The sequence below is a fragment of the Molossus molossus genome, unplaced genomic scaffold (genome assembly GCF_014108415.1).
Source record: "Molossus molossus isolate mMolMol1 unplaced genomic scaffold, mMolMol1.p scaffold_m16_p_1, whole genome shotgun sequence".
In the NCBI taxonomy this organism is placed as follows: domain Eukaryota; kingdom Metazoa; phylum Chordata; class Mammalia; order Chiroptera; family Molossidae; genus Molossus; species Molossus molossus.
In genome coordinates, this window is record NW_023425344.1 from 138954355 (window position 1) to 138973577 (window position 19223).

At 37.7% G+C, this 19223-nt stretch overlaps 1 protein-coding gene and 1 pseudogene across 2 annotated transcripts in view; one reads left to right on the top strand and one right to left on the bottom strand.

The window, feature by feature from the left end:
* MDGA2 (MAM domain containing glycosylphosphatidylinositol anchor 2) overlaps nt 1-19223 on the bottom strand; it is a 925908-nt gene that overhangs the window by 456556 nt on the left and 450129 nt on the right. The window lies entirely within an intron of this gene.
* LOC118639522 lies at nt 4907-5818 on the top strand (annotated as a pseudogene).

Genomic DNA, 19223 nt, shown 5'->3' on the forward strand with positions numbered 1-19223 from the left:
GTACACTCAGGTCAATCTTTAGAGTCACATCTGAGTTTTGTTGCAGCCTTGTTTACCCTGAATGAAGATCCCACATCAGTAAAAGAAAGCCAGAGGAAAAGTAAGATAAAAATTGTCTTGTTTGATCTGCTGTAATTATTGGGGTGATTTGCCACCAGAGCCTTTGGGATTTAAACAGAGTTACAGAGTGTCAGCCGGAAGAGTCTAAAGGAATACCTGCAGTCGGTGGCTTTGAGCAGTGCTCACTACGCTTTTGAAAAAAAAGTTTATCCTTTTATTCTGCTCTAATGTCAGAGACAATTACAGAGGAATTATGTTCTCTTTGAATTATTTAATACAGTAAATAGAATCTTGAGTGGCACAGGACCCCAGATCATACAGGTTCAATTTTTAATAAAATGTATCAGTGTACCATAAATTATAACAACACGTCACATTTGCTTCTAAGTCCAATTTATAAAAAGAATCACAATTGTCAAGCAAAGCAACAAAATTTTAACCTGAAAGCTTCTATAGTGCATGCATAAAACATCACACTTTTCTAGCAACTACTCCTACTAACATTACTAACACTACGAATAATAATAACAATATAACTTACAGCTTTAAAAGATTTCTACAAATTAAAGTTATTACCTGGTATATGTCCACAGTGTGATTAGGAAGAATTTCTCAATGTGTGTAGAGCAAATAAGAAGCGCAGGGAAGCAATAAAGAAAAGAGTCTGGCCCTGGCCGGTTTGGTTCAGCGGTTAGAGCGTCGGCCTGCGGTCCTGAGAGACCCGGGTTCGGTTCCCGCTAAGGGCACGTACCTCGGTTGCAGTTTGTCCCCGGCCCTGGTCGGTTGTGCGGGTGGCAGCCACTCGATGTGTTCCTTTCACACCGATGTTTCTCTCTCTCTCTGTTCCTCTCTCTCCCTCCCACTCTACCTGAACAGAAAATGGAAAGATGTCCTCTGGTGAGGATAAAAAAAAAAAAAAAGAAAAGAGTCTGAACATTCGAAGGGGTGGTCTCACCAGCCAGAGAACAGAATGGTGAAGGTGAAGGAGCTGGAAAGTGAATGATGGGGAATACAAGGGAAAGTGAGGGGTGAGGATGGGTATTTCTGAAACTAGATGTGTCTCAAAGCAGAGAAGCACGACGTTTTTCTGATCTTTTTTCGGCCGTGGCTTTTCTTTGGACTTCAACTTTGATGGACTCTGTCATGTCTTGTGTGAATCAACGGTGAGAGAAACTCAGTGAAATAAGTGCTCATCTTGAACAGTGTCAGACTTCCTACATGTATACAGAGCACACCGGGGGCCCTCTAGCATCATTGCAAAGCAAAGGTGACAGAAAAGGGCACGTCTTGGTGCTGATGCTTATCATGTTTGAGATTGATACAGACTGCCTTGTGGAAGGGTTTTATTTTGTAGCATAACCGAAATACTAACCATGGTCTCCAAACTACCTATAACAGGATTTTACTTTGTTATTAGTTTACAAAAATCTTTTCTATCTCATCATTTGATTTTAATCCCATGACAGGCTTAACAAGTAGAAAAAATTTTTCTTCCTATTTTACAGCTCCAGTTTTTCTATGATTCTGAGCCTTTGTACACAGGTCTCCTTCTGACCTGAATGTCCTCCTTTTTTCCTTCAATTATCTAGTTAACTCCCTCTGATGCTCTAGAAATCATTTTATTAGAAAGCTTACCCTCTCCCATAAAGCTTTATTGCATCCTGTCCTCTTTGTTGTCATAGCTCCCTGAAATTCTAGGAGAGTACTCATCACGTTATATAAATGAGCTATTTATACATGGTAGCAAATAACTGGCATTCTGCCTGATTCTCTCGGAATCTCTTTATCCTTCTTACATTTAGCTCACTAGGGTTCCATTTCTCATGGAGAAGGTCTTTGTACTGTGCAGCCACTTTGCTCTCAGAGGCACAGTCTTGGGAATACTTGGGGCTTTTCACCCTACCCAGTGGCTCTTAGTCAGTGAATGATCAGTGTGGATATAAGAGCCCAGCTCCCTTGCCTCCAGTTAGGACAGATTCTGAGGCATAGTTTATACTCCACAGTTTCTTCGTAGGATCAGGCTGAGGCTAATCTCCTAAAATCCTTGTCTGGCTTCTTACCTGTTCTTCCCCGTTTTCTTGACCCATTAGCAGTTTCTCATGAGAGCACTTCCTTAACAAATAACTTGCTTGTGAGTCTTCATCTCAAGCTCTACTTCTAAAGAACCAGACCTAAGATACACCTCTTATGCCTCTAATAAACCATAAGCTATTATAGCAAGAACTGTTCTTGATCTTGGGGTCTCTAGCCCCAAACACCGAGACTGGAACATAAAAGTAATTAAAAAATCATTGTTGCTGGAATGAATTCCTAGCTCTATAATTCCGTTGACAATGAAAACATAAACTAGACAGTATCCTACTCCACAAGACACCCACAATGTATAGCAATGAGTTTCAGTCAATTAAGATATTGATCTTTTAATACAGATTTTTCTCAAATGAAATTTGACTCTACTAATCTGAGTTCATTTTGAAATACACACAGAGGGATGTTTGTTTAAATTCTACAGCTTTTAATAAATTTACATTAACCTTCCTGAAATGCAAATTCTCAGATGTCAGCCAAGGAAGGATTGGCCTTGTAAGCAGGCCTTTCTGAGCCTGGTATTTTCAGGCCTGCTAAGTTTAACTCTTTCTGCACACATGTAAGCCTTGTAGCGGAAGTGTTCTGCAGGCATTTTGAAGAAGCTCCTTAAAAGAAGAGGGCATAGGTGCATTTATCTTTTTCCCATTTCTCCCTTATTACCTGAAATGCAAATGTGCTAACTGGAGCTCCAGGATCCATCTTAGATTGTGGCCAACTCCAAGATAAAAGTCATTTGCTAAGGATGAATTTTTTGATGACATGAAGCCATCATACCATCTCAAAATTCTTGATATCTAGATTTATTTTCTAGACAGAATTGATGCTTATCTTGTTTAATCTACTATCATTTCTGCATTCGGTACTTAGCAGGAAAACACAATTTGTCATGAAAATATTATATTAAGCAAAATATAAGACATCCACGTTTAACATTTAAAGACCCTATAAATAAAAGATCACTGTTTTTTCAAGTGTGAAATAATGAATGTAATACCCTTGGAGAAAGACTGAGAAGCACCCCAACAAATAAACTGCATACTCTGGAAGTGCCATATTTAAAGCATCTAAAAGGTTTGTGTGTCAGCTTGTGAGAGAAACAATAAACTATTAGTTAGAAAAAAAAATAAATCATTAAATGGAGCCTTCATAACTTAATCATCAATATGTCATTTTTTTTTTTAATGAAAGGGAAGGTGCTGTAATGGCATACAGTATATTCCAAACACATTTATGGTTTGAAATTTGAGTGAATAAATACAGAAGGGTAGTCATGTTTCACTATAATGTTTCCTTCAGAACTTTAAAAGGTTTCACTAATTTAACTGAGCACTTTTATACTTAAAATTCAATTTTTTTTTATAAACATTGATTTTTTTTTTTTATTTATTGATTTTTAAGAGAGAAAAGGAGGAAGAGGGAGTGAGAAATAGAAACATCATTGAGAGACAACATTGACTGGCCGCTTCCTGCATGACCCCACTGGGGATTGCGCCCACAACCTGGGTATGTGCCCTGACCGAGAATCGACCCAGCCACCTCTTTGTGCATGGGTAGATGCTCAACCACTGAGCCACACCAGCCAGACAACTTAAGGATATTTTTTCTCTTGTTTGTTTGTTGTTGTTTTTCGTATATGCCCTTAGCAGGAACCAAACCCAGGACTCTGGTCCACAGGACAACGCTCCAACCACTGAACCAAACCAGCCAGGGCTTAATGATATTTTTAAGTGTTGCTACTGAACTTTTATCTTTTTCCTTCCCTTTTTTTTTTTTTAAATGGGAATTTGTCACTATCATTCAGTCTCATTGAAAGTGACGCAGTAATCTCTTTAACTATTTTATAATAAATATAATCTAAATTAAGTTATTGGAGACACTACAGAGTATTAGGGATGTAATAAAAAATAAATTGCTCTCTTCTGCTCACTCCAAGACAATTCTACCATAGCCATATTTAAATTTATTTGTAAGATAACCAAAATAGCCTTTACCATTTAAAGTATTAAAACAGCACTACCTGACTTACAGAAAAATGAGAATGTCTTTTGGCATTAGGCTTGACAGAGATGTTTGTAATTATAGTATTCTAGTGTTCTCCTAACAGATACATTTAGCCAGATTGTGCCAAATAAATAATTCAGTGCAATTCTGTTTTGTGTTTTCTAATAATTCATCTAAAATATCAAAAAGAAACACTCCCCATCCTTGGTGGAAGGAAATGGGACTAGAGATTGAGTTAATAATCAATCACATCCACATGATGGAGTCTCGTGAAAATCCCTAAGCTGTGGAACTTGGATGGTGTCCAAGTCGGTGAGCATGTCATATGCCGAAGGAAGGTGATGCACCCCACACTCTGCAGGGATAGACTCCTGCACTCAAGATCCAGCCAGATCCCATCTACTGCACCTCTCCCTCTGGTTGTTCACATATGTCCTTTATTATAAACCAGAAAACCTGGGACTCTGGTTAGGAGGAGAATGACACAATCCCTGGAAAGGCAAGCATGATGGAAGCCATGAAGAACTCTATTTTAAATGCAGGCACCCAACAGGAGGATCTTTTATTAGTCCAAAGTAAACTGTGGAATAGACCTTCTTACTGCAAAGATGAGCCAGAAGAAGATGGAAAAGGGCAAATAGTTACAATTGGGAATAAACCTATGGAAGTCATTGCTTGTGAGTCTGTTGTGAAGTGGCAAAGTGTAAATAAACTGAGATAAACTGGATTTCCCCTTGGCGACCAACTCCAAACGAACATGTCTACACTGAAGGTTTTGGTCCTCAGTGGAACAGGAATAATGTATGCCTACGAGCTCCTGTGTACCACTGGGTGCCCAGTCCTCAAGATGTACCTTGAGTCTAATAATATTTCCATTTCAGAAACGCCAATCTGATGTTCTACAGATTGTCAGGTTATTAGACCCTTTTCTCTAATCAATTAATTGATGAAAATCAACTGTTTATAAAAGTATATCTGCCCAGATTAGGACAACTAATCTTTTCTGATATTGGAGTTTCTTCTACACATTTCCTGGATGCTGCAATTGGGTACAAATGTCAATATTTCCTTCCTTGCAGTACCTTGTAGTCAATAAAATCGGATATCACAATGCTCACTTATCAATGAGCTAGACACACTGTGTCTTGCCTAAGAAACCCCCTGACTGAGGAAGCAGATCAGAAATAACCTCCTAGTTCATTGTGTCTAAGATTGGTCAGCTGGGAATCCTGGACAAATGTAAGATTCTGCTGGAGGAGAGGTATGGCTCCCTCTGGATTATGGAAAAGCATCTGGAAGTGACTGGAAAAGGCAAGTGGGCATCGGGATCCAGGCCAACAGGACAAGTGAGGAGCTCCTGGCAGCCCATCCCAGATACCAGTCACTCTGCCTCAAATATGGTGCACCTGAAGACAGGGCCCTCAAAACACAACAACCGTTTTTGCTCAAAACCCAGCTACTAACAGTGAAAATAAAACATCCTTGTCATCTTGATCAGAAAGACCTAGAGGAACAGCTGCCAGACTCCATGACGACTCAAGGTGAAAGGACTCCTGCGGCCGACTCGCGGTCCTGGGAGACGCCCCACCTGCCGGCAGAGCGACTGGGCCAGAAGGTGACCAGCAGTCACTGCAGTTTTATTCTGTGCAAACTGGAGAGTGTCTATTAGTGCGATGGTGAGAGCCAACTAATACAACTCCGAGGCTAGACTGTTTACGGTGACTGGGACTTACTGGAAATAAATGGTTTATTGGAAAGTTGTACTATTCACTTGGAAGACATCATTTCTAGGCTCACTAGGTAAGTGCTGGGGTTTAATATTACAAGAATTTACAATTAACTTGTTTCAGTTCTGAATAAAACATAGAAAGGGAAGACGTAGGAACTAATATCATGTTGGATTCCACATAAAATAGCTATAATAAAGGCTTTGGACCTAACTAAAAAATAGATTAAAATAAAATATCAAAAAAGTTACATTAAATTGCCCCATGAAAGTATTTTAGAGTGAATTATCAGTCCTTTCGCATTTTTAAGGACAGCTGGAACTGGGAAGGGAAATTAACATGTCCCATTTCTATGAGTATATTTTTCAATTTTATTGAAATATCTCTACCTCACACTTTGCTCCTCTAATATTTGAGCAACTTAAAAAAAATACAAAAAACTAAAGAACAAGAACAATAACACATTTAATGGACATCTTGCGCCAGTCAGCGGAGCAAATGACCTGTGCTCAGAAGCTGTCAAATTGGACTTAAACTTAATGAACATCCAGGTGTCTGAAAGCTATCGTCAAGAAGACATAAAAAAGCTAAACTGTGGCATCAGAAATAACATACATGAAAAGGACTATTTTAAATGTTTGTGCACATGGCCCAGCTTCAGTACCCATCAATCAGAGAGCATTAACAGTGTGCTAATAGTGCACACATCTGAAACATTTTAGCTCAGTAGGTTAGTGGGGGGGTTAAATACTGCAGGAATTTATATATAACCTGTGTCAGTTTTGAATGAAGCTTAGAAAGGGAAGACATGGGAACTAATATTGTGTTGGATTCTATAGCAGGCACTTCTGCATAACTGCCTTTATAACAGCCCTACAAGTAAATATTATCCTCAATTTGCAGATGACTAAACGGAGATTCAGAAAGGTAATTAACTTTTCTAACACCATGCAATTAGTAAATAGTGGTTCCAGGATTTTAATAACCACCTGTGCTTCTACTAAAAGTAGCCAATATTTGTTAACAGCTTACTCTGGCAAATGCTTCATTTAATCCTCAATAACAATCCTATCAATTAGATGCTACATCTCCATCTTACAGATGAGAACCTGATGCTGAAGACAAATTTAAAATTATTTCCCACAACTAGTATATGTAGGAGCTAGACTCAAGGTCTCACTGAAGACACAGTCTGTTTATACTCTCACTCTGGTGTCATTGACAGAGTCGCATTCTGGTGCCTTTAATACAAGTTAGTTCGAAGAACCTTCCTCCCAGAGCAAGAGAAAATGGATGGTTGGTTTAACTCTCAGCAAAGAAAGCACACATTATTCAACTTTACTGACCTATTGCAATATTATCTGCCATATTTATATTTCTTCCAGAATATTTTTTTCCTAATTGAAATGGAAAGAGGAAGAATAAAGCACAAAATTATCTTCTGTAATATCACCTGGGATTCTTAGGACTGAATGTTCTTGGGACAAGACAAAAATCAAAAAGAACTTGAATTTGTATTCTGGGCGAAGAAGGGAGAAGATGAGGAATTGTTAAAGTTGAAAGAGGAGGTCTACAGAGAAGACTGTGCTAAGGCAGTGGTTCCCACAAACAACAGGAAATGGATAAGATATCATCTTTAACACTTTGGTAACTTCAAGACACTTTTCAATAGCAAGTTACAGACTTTGACTTTTGTCCAAATATAGTAAAAATTATGGGTGGATGGGAAATGTCCCCCTATGACCGTGGGATACAGTTCACTGGTCACTTATCATTTGTGCTTAAACTAGCTATAATAGATTCTTTTATCTGCAACTGAACCCTAATGAATAAACTCCGTTTCTCCTCATTCTCACCTGCCCTTCATAAGCTTCACCTTCGAAGCCAGGCCCCTCCGAGTACACACATACGGTCCTCCGGGGGCCTTGAGGGACCTCCAGGGGCCTCCATTCTCCAAATGCAATGATCTGTGTTTGTATTTGCTGCATATCACAACATTTATTCCACAAAGATAAATGATCATCGTAACATCTAACTGCCCACTAGAATTGACATATTGACACAACTCTTAGTTTCCCAAGTATTGTCAGTTCTCAAGTTTAAATGATATTTTCCAGTCCTGTAGTTTTAAGGAGAGGAAGAGGGATGAGGGAGAACAGGGTGTCACTGGTAACTGAAGAGAAAAGGGCCCCATTAACAGAATGTAAACAATCAGAGTCATATTCTGCTAGGTGGAGACATTAGGAGCAGCGTGAAATCTGCAGGAGCTGCTCTTCATGATGCATGAAACACTGGTGAGTCTTCAGTTGAGGGTACAGAAGCTCTATTATAAAAGGGCTTCTTACTCAGTATTCAAGGTATTCATGTATTTAATTTTAATAAATTATTTTATGAAATTTAAAACTAAATGTTTGCTGCTTGATAGTAAACTATGTTACAAGTTCATCTATCTGTGTGAACATCAATATCGACACTGAAACTCATGAATACTTAGTTTCATCCAGACATAAATGAAGGTTTATTTCACAATGTGAAGAATCAATTGCATATGAAAAACTAAACCATATTTCAGGTAAAATATAAATGAAATAGTTATTACAACATTGATATATCGCAATGTATGTCAAAAGTACAATGTTTTCAATAGATTTTGTTTATCTCCCCACCAACTTAGTTCTCAAGCCAGCAAATGTGAAGAGATATATTTCGTTTGCATCAGTGTACTCTCCTTAATTTTAAAGAAAAGAAGTGAGAGCACAGTTTTAAGCCTCAGTTGCAACTTGGTGCAGGATGTGAATGAGGCATGAAGGATGGCAGGTAGGGAAAAAAGGAGGAATTGCCAATCATGCATACAAGAGTCTGCTCTAGAAAGTGTGATAAGAAGCACAGAAAAGCTACATTTCTTTAGTTTGTAAAAGAAACCATGTAACATTTTTTATCTGAAAGGCAGAATATTGACCTAACAGCATACATGACTTTTAACTGAGATTCACAGTGAGAAATTTCTGAGAACATTTCACTCCTAGCCCTAGGGTTGGGGGAACTCAAACTATTTCAAAATCATGAGGTAGGGCCCTTACCAATGGATCTCATCAGTGCACCCTGCTTGGAATTTAGGTCCTTTAGGAAAACAGGTAATGCAGATGAGACTGGTTCACCCTGTTGCACCCTGAGCTATTAAAGGTAACCACCAAATGTTTTGGTCTAGCTCGTCGTTTCAAATTAAAACCAGTACACACAACATTAAATATATTTTATTTAAATATCTCTTTTTTGTTTGTTTAACTAACTTCATGTTATACATTTATTATTTATTTGTTGGTTTTTGGAGAGAGAGAAAGGGAGAGGGAGAGAGAGAGAAGGAAACATCGATGAGAGAGAACACCGATTGGCTGCCTTCTGCATGCCTCCCCCCCCTGGAGATTGGGCCCACAACCTGGGCATGTGCCCTGACTGGGAATTGAACCCGACACCTCTTGGTGCGTGGGTCAATGCTCAACCTTTGAGCCACATCAGCCGGGCTCATGTTATACATTTAAATAACAAAACTAAAATCAAGTGACAGAGATACAAGAGCTGACCTCCCATAATTACTGAATATTACTCTAATAACATGTGTACACACACATATATATATAAATATATAATATAAATATAGATTCACTATATAATTTTGTATTTCATGTTTTACATATGCATATATATGAAACTATATTAAGTTATTATAATAGTGAAAAGTATGAGGTGCATTACAGATACTATCAATTAAGGTTCAGATACATTGGAAACTTTAGTTTTATTTTCAGTGGTTTCCATATATTGTATTCCTTAAGTAAATAAAGTGATATAGACTTATCATCTCATCACTCTAAATGTATATCAACCGATGCTACTTCTATGCATAACAGTGAGAAGCTCCAAGATATCAGGTATATTCAAACAGTCAATACCTTTTGGTAGCAGCACAAGTTGAGAATACAAAACCAAAAAAGAGGAAAATGTGCCATGGCCAGCGTGGCTCAGTTGGTTGAGTATCATCCTGTGGACTGAAAGATCACCAGTTCGATTCCTGGTCAGGGCACATGCCCAGGTTGTTGGTTCAGTCCCTGGTAACAGGAGGCAACAGGCTGATGGTTCTCTCTCTTTCTCTAAAATCAATAAAAAGATATCTAAATAAAAGAGAGATAAATGTATGTTGAATTTAACAGGTAATAGGAAATGACGTACAATCCATGATACTACCAAGACACGTCAAGAAAAGAATTTTTGTCTCTTTGAATTTATTCAGTCATTATTTTGGGTAAAATGTAATCTTGTTACAAGCCTCACTGAAAAATAAATACAATTCACATCAAACATCTAATAAACAGAAAATGTTAGATTTTATCAAATGGTATTTTAAATGGATTTGTTTTTATTTTTTTAAATCTTCACCTGAGGATATTTTTTTTTATTTATCTCCAGAGAGAGAGAGAAAAACACTGATGTGAGAGAGACACATCGATTATCCACCTCCTACTTGACCCTGACCAGGGTGGGGGACCAAACTGCAACGGAGGTAGGTGTCCTTGACCGGAATCGAACCCACAACTCTTTGGTCCATGAGCTGACGCTTTAACTGCTGAGCCAAACAGGCCAGGGTTAGATTTTTATTTTTATTTTTCTCTAACATTCATTTGATGAAAATATTTATTTGATTTTGTTACTTCAGTCAATTGCTATATATTTACATAGTAAGCTTAATTGTCTCTAGGAAATGAGTGTTCATATGTGTAATCATTTGAACATGTAATTATGATACCTAATTAAATAAATATAGGATATATTAAAATGATCAAAATTTTAATTATCTCATTGATTTTAAGAGTGCTGAAACAGACAGATTCAAGTATCCCTTATAATCCCATCCTTCATATTGCTTACTTCCCAAAGTTAACCTAAGATTTGAGAGGGAAACAGGGAGAAGGTAATGACATAAATCTTACACATCCCGTCAAGCCGCAGAATACGTTTTGTTTTATTACATACTATGTCAAAATTCCTATTAGTGAAATCGCTCTATTATTTGACATTCAATGCATTTATTTATAAGAAAAGGTCTGTATGTTTTCCAAAAAAGGACTTCTGTTTTGTTGTTTTTCAGAACTAACCATAGAAAGAACAATGTGAACACCTAATAAGCAACTCAAAGAATATAGGCAGAATGGGATCTTATCCATCTGTCTGTTCTCCCAACCTTTGCTAAATGAACAGATTGATAATACCATCCGTCTTAGGGAGACAAGATCTTTGGAAAAGAGCAGAGCTTGAGGCATCGTTCGGAGCGCTGACAGTTCTAGGTGCAAACCCCGGGAAATGAAGATGAGGGAGCAGGTGGGAAGGGGTAACTGAGACGAGGAGAGACAGGAGGCAGTGTGAAGGGCATGTTGCCTGTGACATGCCTTCTTGCTGTGGCAGGATTATCTGGAATCTCTGCAAAGAGGAAACATGCTTTCACTGTAGTTCACTGAGGGGAGAAATGAAGAGCAATGTATGTGTCTTATCCCCTCCTGCTCCCTATTTGTCTTGATTCACGCCGAGAGGGACTAACATTTCTGAGCTTCACCACCTGATCTCAAGGCAGATCTGAAGGCCTCGACATGGCTTTGGGTATCAAGGACTTCGCCAGTGCCGATGCCTGTGCCCATGAGTCAAGGGAGGAAGAGTGAAGGATGAGTGATGCAGACAGTGTGGGGATACCAGAAAGAAATCCATTGTGGGGTGACAGTGGTGGTGTTACAACACAGGTATTCCAAAGATCAAAGCCGAAGGATACAGGCAACGTTAGTAGGAAATGTTTAGAAGCATTTAATGTTTGAGAAAAGTAGTAAGTGGATAATACTCATAGAGATTAAGAGCCATATGCTATTTCTGGGAGAGCTAAATAGGCAGGATGCTTTTTTAGGTAGGTTTGTAAACACAGTGAATACTGACTTGAGTAACGACATCTTTTCAAATGCCTCCCTAGCTGCTGATTAAGGATTGAAGACACAATGATCGCTGGCACATTGCAGCACCCACCGGTGCCGGTTAGAGGAATACAGAGCCTCTCCAAAGCCTTCACAGAGGGGAACAACATGAGACGTGTCTTTGTCCATATTCGCAAAGTGTTAAAATACTATAAACAATAATCAATACTGTAAAAAACAATAATCAACTTGTTTAAAAATATTAAAAACAAGTTAACATGCCATGTCAGCTTTCAAAAATAAAAAGTTAATATATCCAGAAACCTTTTCCTCAGCCAGGCCATGAAGTATAATGCAGTACCTCCATGAAAATGCACTTTTTAACTTTACCTGCAAAACTTTCAAGGGACCAGTTTAATATTTCCCTCTGACCCAGTTCTTAGAAATTTGTTATCAAGTTACCTCTTAATATAACTTACTAGTGCAAACACCCTGAATATGCAGTACTTACAATATTCAGGTTCCTGTAAAAATAGCTCTCACCTCCCCTAGAGTAAGGCCAGCTCTCCCTTTCCCACAACCTAAATCTAATTTAGACAGACTTATTATTAATTCAGAATGCCGAGGGATCTGGTGCATACAAAGGAGAGCTTTGCAAAGAAAAAAGTCTCATCTCTTGGCCTGATCCAAGAAAGTAAGTTCTGATAGGAAAACACCTTAGTTTTCAGATTTAAAATAAAAGTCAAATTAAGCAAACTGAAGACTAATTTCTGATATAATCAACTGATTTGTGACACTGATTACCCATATTTCTCATGCAGGTCTCCGAGGCTTTACTTTGACGCAAGCTTGTCTTCATACCCTCAAACTCACCTGAAGTAATATTGTCGAAATTACTCTGAAGGAAGAGAAGGGCTTGTAGACATGATTTTATAGGTAAGAAGTATATGTTTCTCTTCACTCATTAAAACTCGGGATGAAATGAAAACAAGAATCTAGATAATCTTTCTGGAATGAGTCACAGATGATCACTTTCTACCACAAAAATATTAGAAACCAAAGCTCTGTTAAGGAAATATCTCTGTTGATAATAGATTTAGATGTCATTGAAGTTTACTGTCCAAAAATTAGTAAATCAAAACTCCTTATCTGTATATGGCACTCTCCATTCACCCAGTTCCTCTGCCCAAATTGTTGAATCATCCTTGACTATGCTAGCTCATTCTGTCACCCTCATGTCTAACCCATCAAGGAAACTTTCGCTCAAAATATATTTGATCTACGCTCTTTCCACCTCTGAACACTAACCCCCTAGCAACGTCCCTATCATCTCTCCCTGAACAGAGCACCCAGCGTCCACTTTCATTCAGTCCCTCTAATTTATTTCCCAGATTGCAGGCAAAGTAATCCAGTTGAAACACATGGCATATCACATCATCTTCACTTAAACCCTCCTTTGGCTTCGCATTGCAAGTAACATGGAACCCAACTCCTTTCCATCAGACCCCACCTCCTTCACCCTCACCAACCACCCCACAGGCACTGCATCCCAGCCGCACTGACTCCTCCCTCAGACATACCATTGCTCCTCTTGCTTCAGGACTTCTGCCTTCCCTGTTCTCCTTCCTCTTAACTTCACACATGGTTCTGCTTTCAGGCCATTTCATCTGTGTAACCTTCCCTGATCATCCTATATAACATAGGAGTTTCTGTGACTCTCAGTCACCTTATCTAGTATAGTTTCCTTCAGAAAACTTAGCCAATACCAGAAATCCAAATGTATATTGCTTTGTTTAGTGCCTGTTTTCCCTTTAAAAATATAACTTCCTTGAGGCCTGGGACTTGGTAGGTCATTTTCATTGTCTATCTCAGAACAAAATGGTGCCTCATACTTAGAAGGTGCTAAATGCTCACATCCTTTCATATGGCATCCAGCTGCCTCTCTTCCTTCCTTCCTTTCTTTTTTTTTTAATAAATTAATTTTTGTTACAGATGTTTCTCCTTTTCCCCCCAGGACACCCTCCTCCCGATCTCACCTCCTCCCCCACCACATTGCTGTCTATGTCCATTGGTTATGCATATGTGCATGTAAGTTCTTTGGTTTATCTCATCCCTTCCCCTGACCCCCTCCTCTGAGGTTTGTCATTGTGAACCCTACTTCTATGCCTCTGGTTCTAGTTTGTTCATTACCTTACTTTATTCATTGTATTCCACAAACAAGTGAGATCATGTGGTATTTGTCTTTCTCTGGTTGGCCTATTTTGCTTAGCATAATACTCTCCAGGTCCCTCCATGTTTACTTAAAGTATAAGAGGTCTATGTTTCTTATAGCTACATAGTATTCCATTGTGTACATGTACCACAGCTTTTTATCCACTCATCTATTGAGAGACACTTGGGCTGTTTCCAGATCTTAGCTATTGTAAATAGTGCTGCTATGAACATAGGGGTGCATGTATTCTACCTGATTGATGATTCAGGCTTCTTAGGGTATATTCCTAGAAGTGGGATCACTGGGTCAAATGGCAGTTCAATTTTTAATTTTTTGAGGAAACTCCATAGTGTTTTCCATAGTGGCTGCACCAGTCTGCATTCCCACCAGCAGTGCACTAGAGTCCCCTTTTCTCCACACCCTCGCCAGCACTTGTTGTTTGATGATTTGTTGACCGGCTGCCTTTCTTTACAACTCCCCGGGTAATTAGAAAGTATAAACAACCTCATTAATACCCATGTAATTCTGAGAGAAATCTGCACCTATATAAGAAATTCAACACCTTATATGTTTACAAACAAACACATAAATAAACAAATAAATAAAAGGTTACCCATTCAGCAATAATAATAGCATCAACATTAATAATTAAAATGTTTGTGGTTTAAGTTATCCTATAGACCCCTTCTAGTAAATGGGAAAACACCATGTTCCCAGAAGGGCATTTTATTCACAGAAGAAGTTTTATGTGAAGACTTTAAAGCTCAGCAGTTCTTTAGGAAGAAAATAAAGTGAAAGCCCAGGAACAAAAAGAAAATACATTCCACTAACTTCTCCACATCTAATGAGGTAAACACAAAATGAAACTTAACAAAGTCTCCATTTTCTAGTACAATATGGCTAATCCAGAGGACCACACAAATAATACAGAATAATTTAGAAGAGTGTTTTCAAATTAATGGAAATCAATGAGTAAGTGGTAGAAAGCCCAAAAGAAAAACGATGTCTATATTTTTATGTGAATAAATTGTGTTCAACTCTGCAATCTGTTTATTCTTTACCAAAAATTTCAGTATCAGAATTTCTATAGCAGGTTTTTCTAGGAATTCTATCAGAGAATTATCTGCCACAAATTTGAGTGCTATTAACTATTGCCATCATCAACATTTTACCAAAGGCCTTCTGTGAGCCATACCCTGGCTTGGTGAAGCAAAGCATACCCTGTGATCCTGAGGAACATAATCTATAAGGAAGCCCACATTTATAATAAAAAGGTTCAATTAAGTTATGAATAAATTTTTTCAGATAGCATTAGTTTCATGGACTAGTACCACTGAGATGAGAAAAACTATCATTATTTTAATCATATATATATTTCAATATAGGCTTCTACCTTAACATACATAATGTAAATTACTGCACAGTGTATAGAATGATTTATAAACTCTCTTAGATGAGAAAAATCAGCCTTCTCAACAAGAAGTCTTTGCATAGAAAAAGATAAGCAATATGCTTTGATCATTTCATTGTGAAACATAAAAGGTTTCTGACATATAAAACACATTCTGGGCATACAATTTTAATTAAGGAGGTTGTTCATTTTTAATATTTCAAGGGAACATGCACCAAAAGCAACTGTAAGTCAAATGGCTATTTTATTACTTTTGTAATAAAATAATTTGTCCTCCTTGGAAAAAAAAATGTCTTCAATGCTCAACAAATCAGATCACTCTAAATTATCTGCCTAAAAAGCCACTATTTTAATAATCATTTTTATGAATAAAGTTTTTTTTCTTCCCCCACAAGCACAATTTTTTTTAAATTTTAATTAAATTTATTGGGATGAGTCCTGGCCAGTTTGGCTCAGCGGTTAGAGTGTCGGCCTGTGGTCCAGAAAGACCCGGGTCAGTTCCCGCTAAGGGTACCTCAGTTGCAGTTTGTCCCCGGCCCTGGTCGGTCGTGCGGGTGGCAGCCACTTGATGTGTTCCTTTCGCATCGATGTTTCTCTCTCTCTGTTCCTCTGTCTCCCTCCCACTCTACCTGAACAAAAAATGAAAAAAAAATGTCCTCGGGTGAGGATAATAAATAAATAAATAAATAAATAAATAAATAAATAAATAAATGAAAATAAATTTGTTGGGATGACATTGGCTTATACAATTATATGGGTTTCAAGTGTACAATTCTATAGTACATCGTCTGCATATTGTATTGCGCATTCACAAGCAGTTTCTATTGCAGATTGCACTATTATTTCTGAAACAATGAACTTTACATCAAAATTTGATTTCAGCTTTCATTTTCTTCTGAAGTATAGCAGCAATCTTTTTCTCTGAACATGTCAGTCCTTGAAGCATCTTGGGCCCATTTAGTTGTTTTAATCTTGCCACTCAAATATCTAACAAAACACAAAGTCATTCCACCAGAAATAATGGGAGGACAGACACTATTCTTGGTAAGAAACATTTTTCAGGAGAAATAACCTTGGGTTCTCAATGCTTGTTTCTTGAATAGGGTTGTAGGAGTGTTAAGTAAATGAACATTCAACAAAACAACCATCATCTAAATGAAGAGTAACTAGGTCATCGGAAGGATTTGAGAAGCCCAGAGCTTACCGGAGTGAAGGAAGAGACCATCAAATGTGGTTATGTAAATATCAAATGTAAATGCCTGAATGTGAGAAGGTACAAATCAAAAATGAAAAGGAGCGTGATGTGGTAGTGGAGAGGAAAAGAAATATTTGAATAGAAATCATGGACAAAAGGTTATTATTATTGCCATGGAAGGTAGTACATGTTTTAGATTATATACAAGAGAGAGGTGTCAGATTAAAAATCCATGACCCAGAAAGGAAAATGTAGAGCAGAAGCATCAAGTTAAATTGTTCCTGCTTCCTCCTGACCCACCAGGAAAAGGTGCTTACCAATTGTCTTGAAAGCAAATGGCTCTAAGGAGGGTGGTGTCACTTAATTATTCATACCTTATTGTCACTTACTTTAATCAGATGCTTTCTTCATAACACTCAGCAGAATCAGCTGAATTTTATACATTTATAAAAGAATGAAGGTGTGTGTGTTTGTATGTGTTTGATTGTGGAAAATGGGTTATTTAGAGGAAGCCTGGCCTAAATACAGTTGCTGAAATCTTAGGTTTCAAATCTACTTACTTAACCATTATGACTGGATGCCCCATCCAGGAGATGGGCTTTCAGAGTCTTTTGAGTTTGCATGTTTGAGCATTTAAAATACTACTTCATGGCTGCCTTAAAACAGGTATAACTCAACTGTCAGGAACCTGACCGTGGCTTGGGGGAGGCGTAGTGCATAAGTGATTATAACAGAAGCCAAATGTGTGCTTTCAGGCGGGACTTAACCACAGGCAAAATAGTGACAACTTTGCTCTCATTCAGGTTCTTATCTCTTCTGTCCTTGTACACCAAAACATCTCAGGAGGCTTCAGGCTCTCTTCTCAAACACACTCGCTCCCACATAGCTCCAGAATAACCATCTTCTTCATTAAAATGTCAATTCCTTGTTGGGCCAAAAAATAATAATATATTTTTTTAAAGTATTGATATTTGTTAAAGATAGAGATGGGCATAATGGCTTATCTTAGCAAGGGTGCTTCCTTTAATTATAGATCAGACCTTGAACCAAAAGATTAGGTCTCCAGTGAATTTCTTGTAGCCCAAAGTATGTGTATAGATTCCTGTGAGGAGTGAATACAAGGGTTTCCCAGACCTGCTGCATCCTCCAGCCTCATTTTCTCTAAGGACCAGTCTTTCTAGAATATTTCATTGCATCATAAAACCCTACACTTTCCAATGGGGTAAATATAATGTTTAAAATCCAAATTAACACAGTAAAGTTTACCTTACCAAGACTTTTTTTTTAGGCAGAGAATAAACAAAACATATTAAACATCGCTAATATAACGTACTAGATTGAAATGCCATTTCTACCATAAAATTTCTTGGTGATTCTGAGAAAGTTACTCTTCTTTTCTTGAACTTCACAATTCCACACCAGAGAAATGAAAATATATATATATATATATATATATATATATATATATATATATATATATATATAAAATAGAACTAGGTTTGAAGGGAAAAACAATGAGATAGTGTATAAAAAATGAGGACAGCAAAAATTTTTATTCACCTTAGTGTCTTCACTGCTTCCCTGAAAATTAATAATACTCATTAAATATTTTCTTCTAAAAGCCTATTACTATTGCTAATATATATATTTAACTTATTTCTATTTTTGAGATTATTACAGATATCCTCCATTTTTCCCCTTTGCCCTGCTCCACCGGCTCCCGTCCTACCCCATCCAGGCCTTCCCCACACTGTTTTCTACGTCCAGGGACTATGTATATATGCAGACAAGTCATTTCCTTAATCTCTTTCTGCCCTCCCCTCCATCACTGCCACCCAGTTCCCTCTGAGATCTGTCATTCTGTTCCATACTTGCATATTTCTGAACTTATTTTGTTCCTCAGTTTATTTCATTCATTAGATTCCATATATAAGAGAGATCATGTGATATTTGTCTTTCCCTGACTGGTGTATTTTGCTTAGCATAATAATCAATAGTCTTCAGATCCATCCAGGCTGTCATAAAGGATTAGAGATCCTTCTTTTTTTTCCAGCATATAAATCGAAAAGCCTTCATTGAATTAAAGTTGCAGCTTACATCGTTTTAATTTTTTATCTTTGTTGTTTTATTACAGATTTCCTCTTTTTTCCACCATTGACACCTTCCCTCTCATCCCCACCTACCCCGGACTTTACCACACTGTTGTCTGTGACCATTAGTTATGCATATATGCATGTAAGTTCTTTGATTTATCTCTTTCCACCCCACCACCCCCTTTCCTTTGAGGTTTGTCAGTCTGTTTCTTACTTCCATGTCACTGGATCTATTTTTTTCATCAGCCTATTTTGATGATTAAATTCTACAAATAAGTAATCATGTGATGCTTGCCTTTCTCTGATTGGCTTATTTCACTAATCATAATACTCTCCAGGTCCCTCCAAGTTGTAGAAAAAGGTAAGAGATTCTTCTTTCTTACAGCTGCATAGTATTCCATTGAGTATATGTACCACTGCTATTTTATCCACTCATCTACTGATGGATACTTGGGCTGTTTCCAAATCATAGCTATTGTAAATAGTGA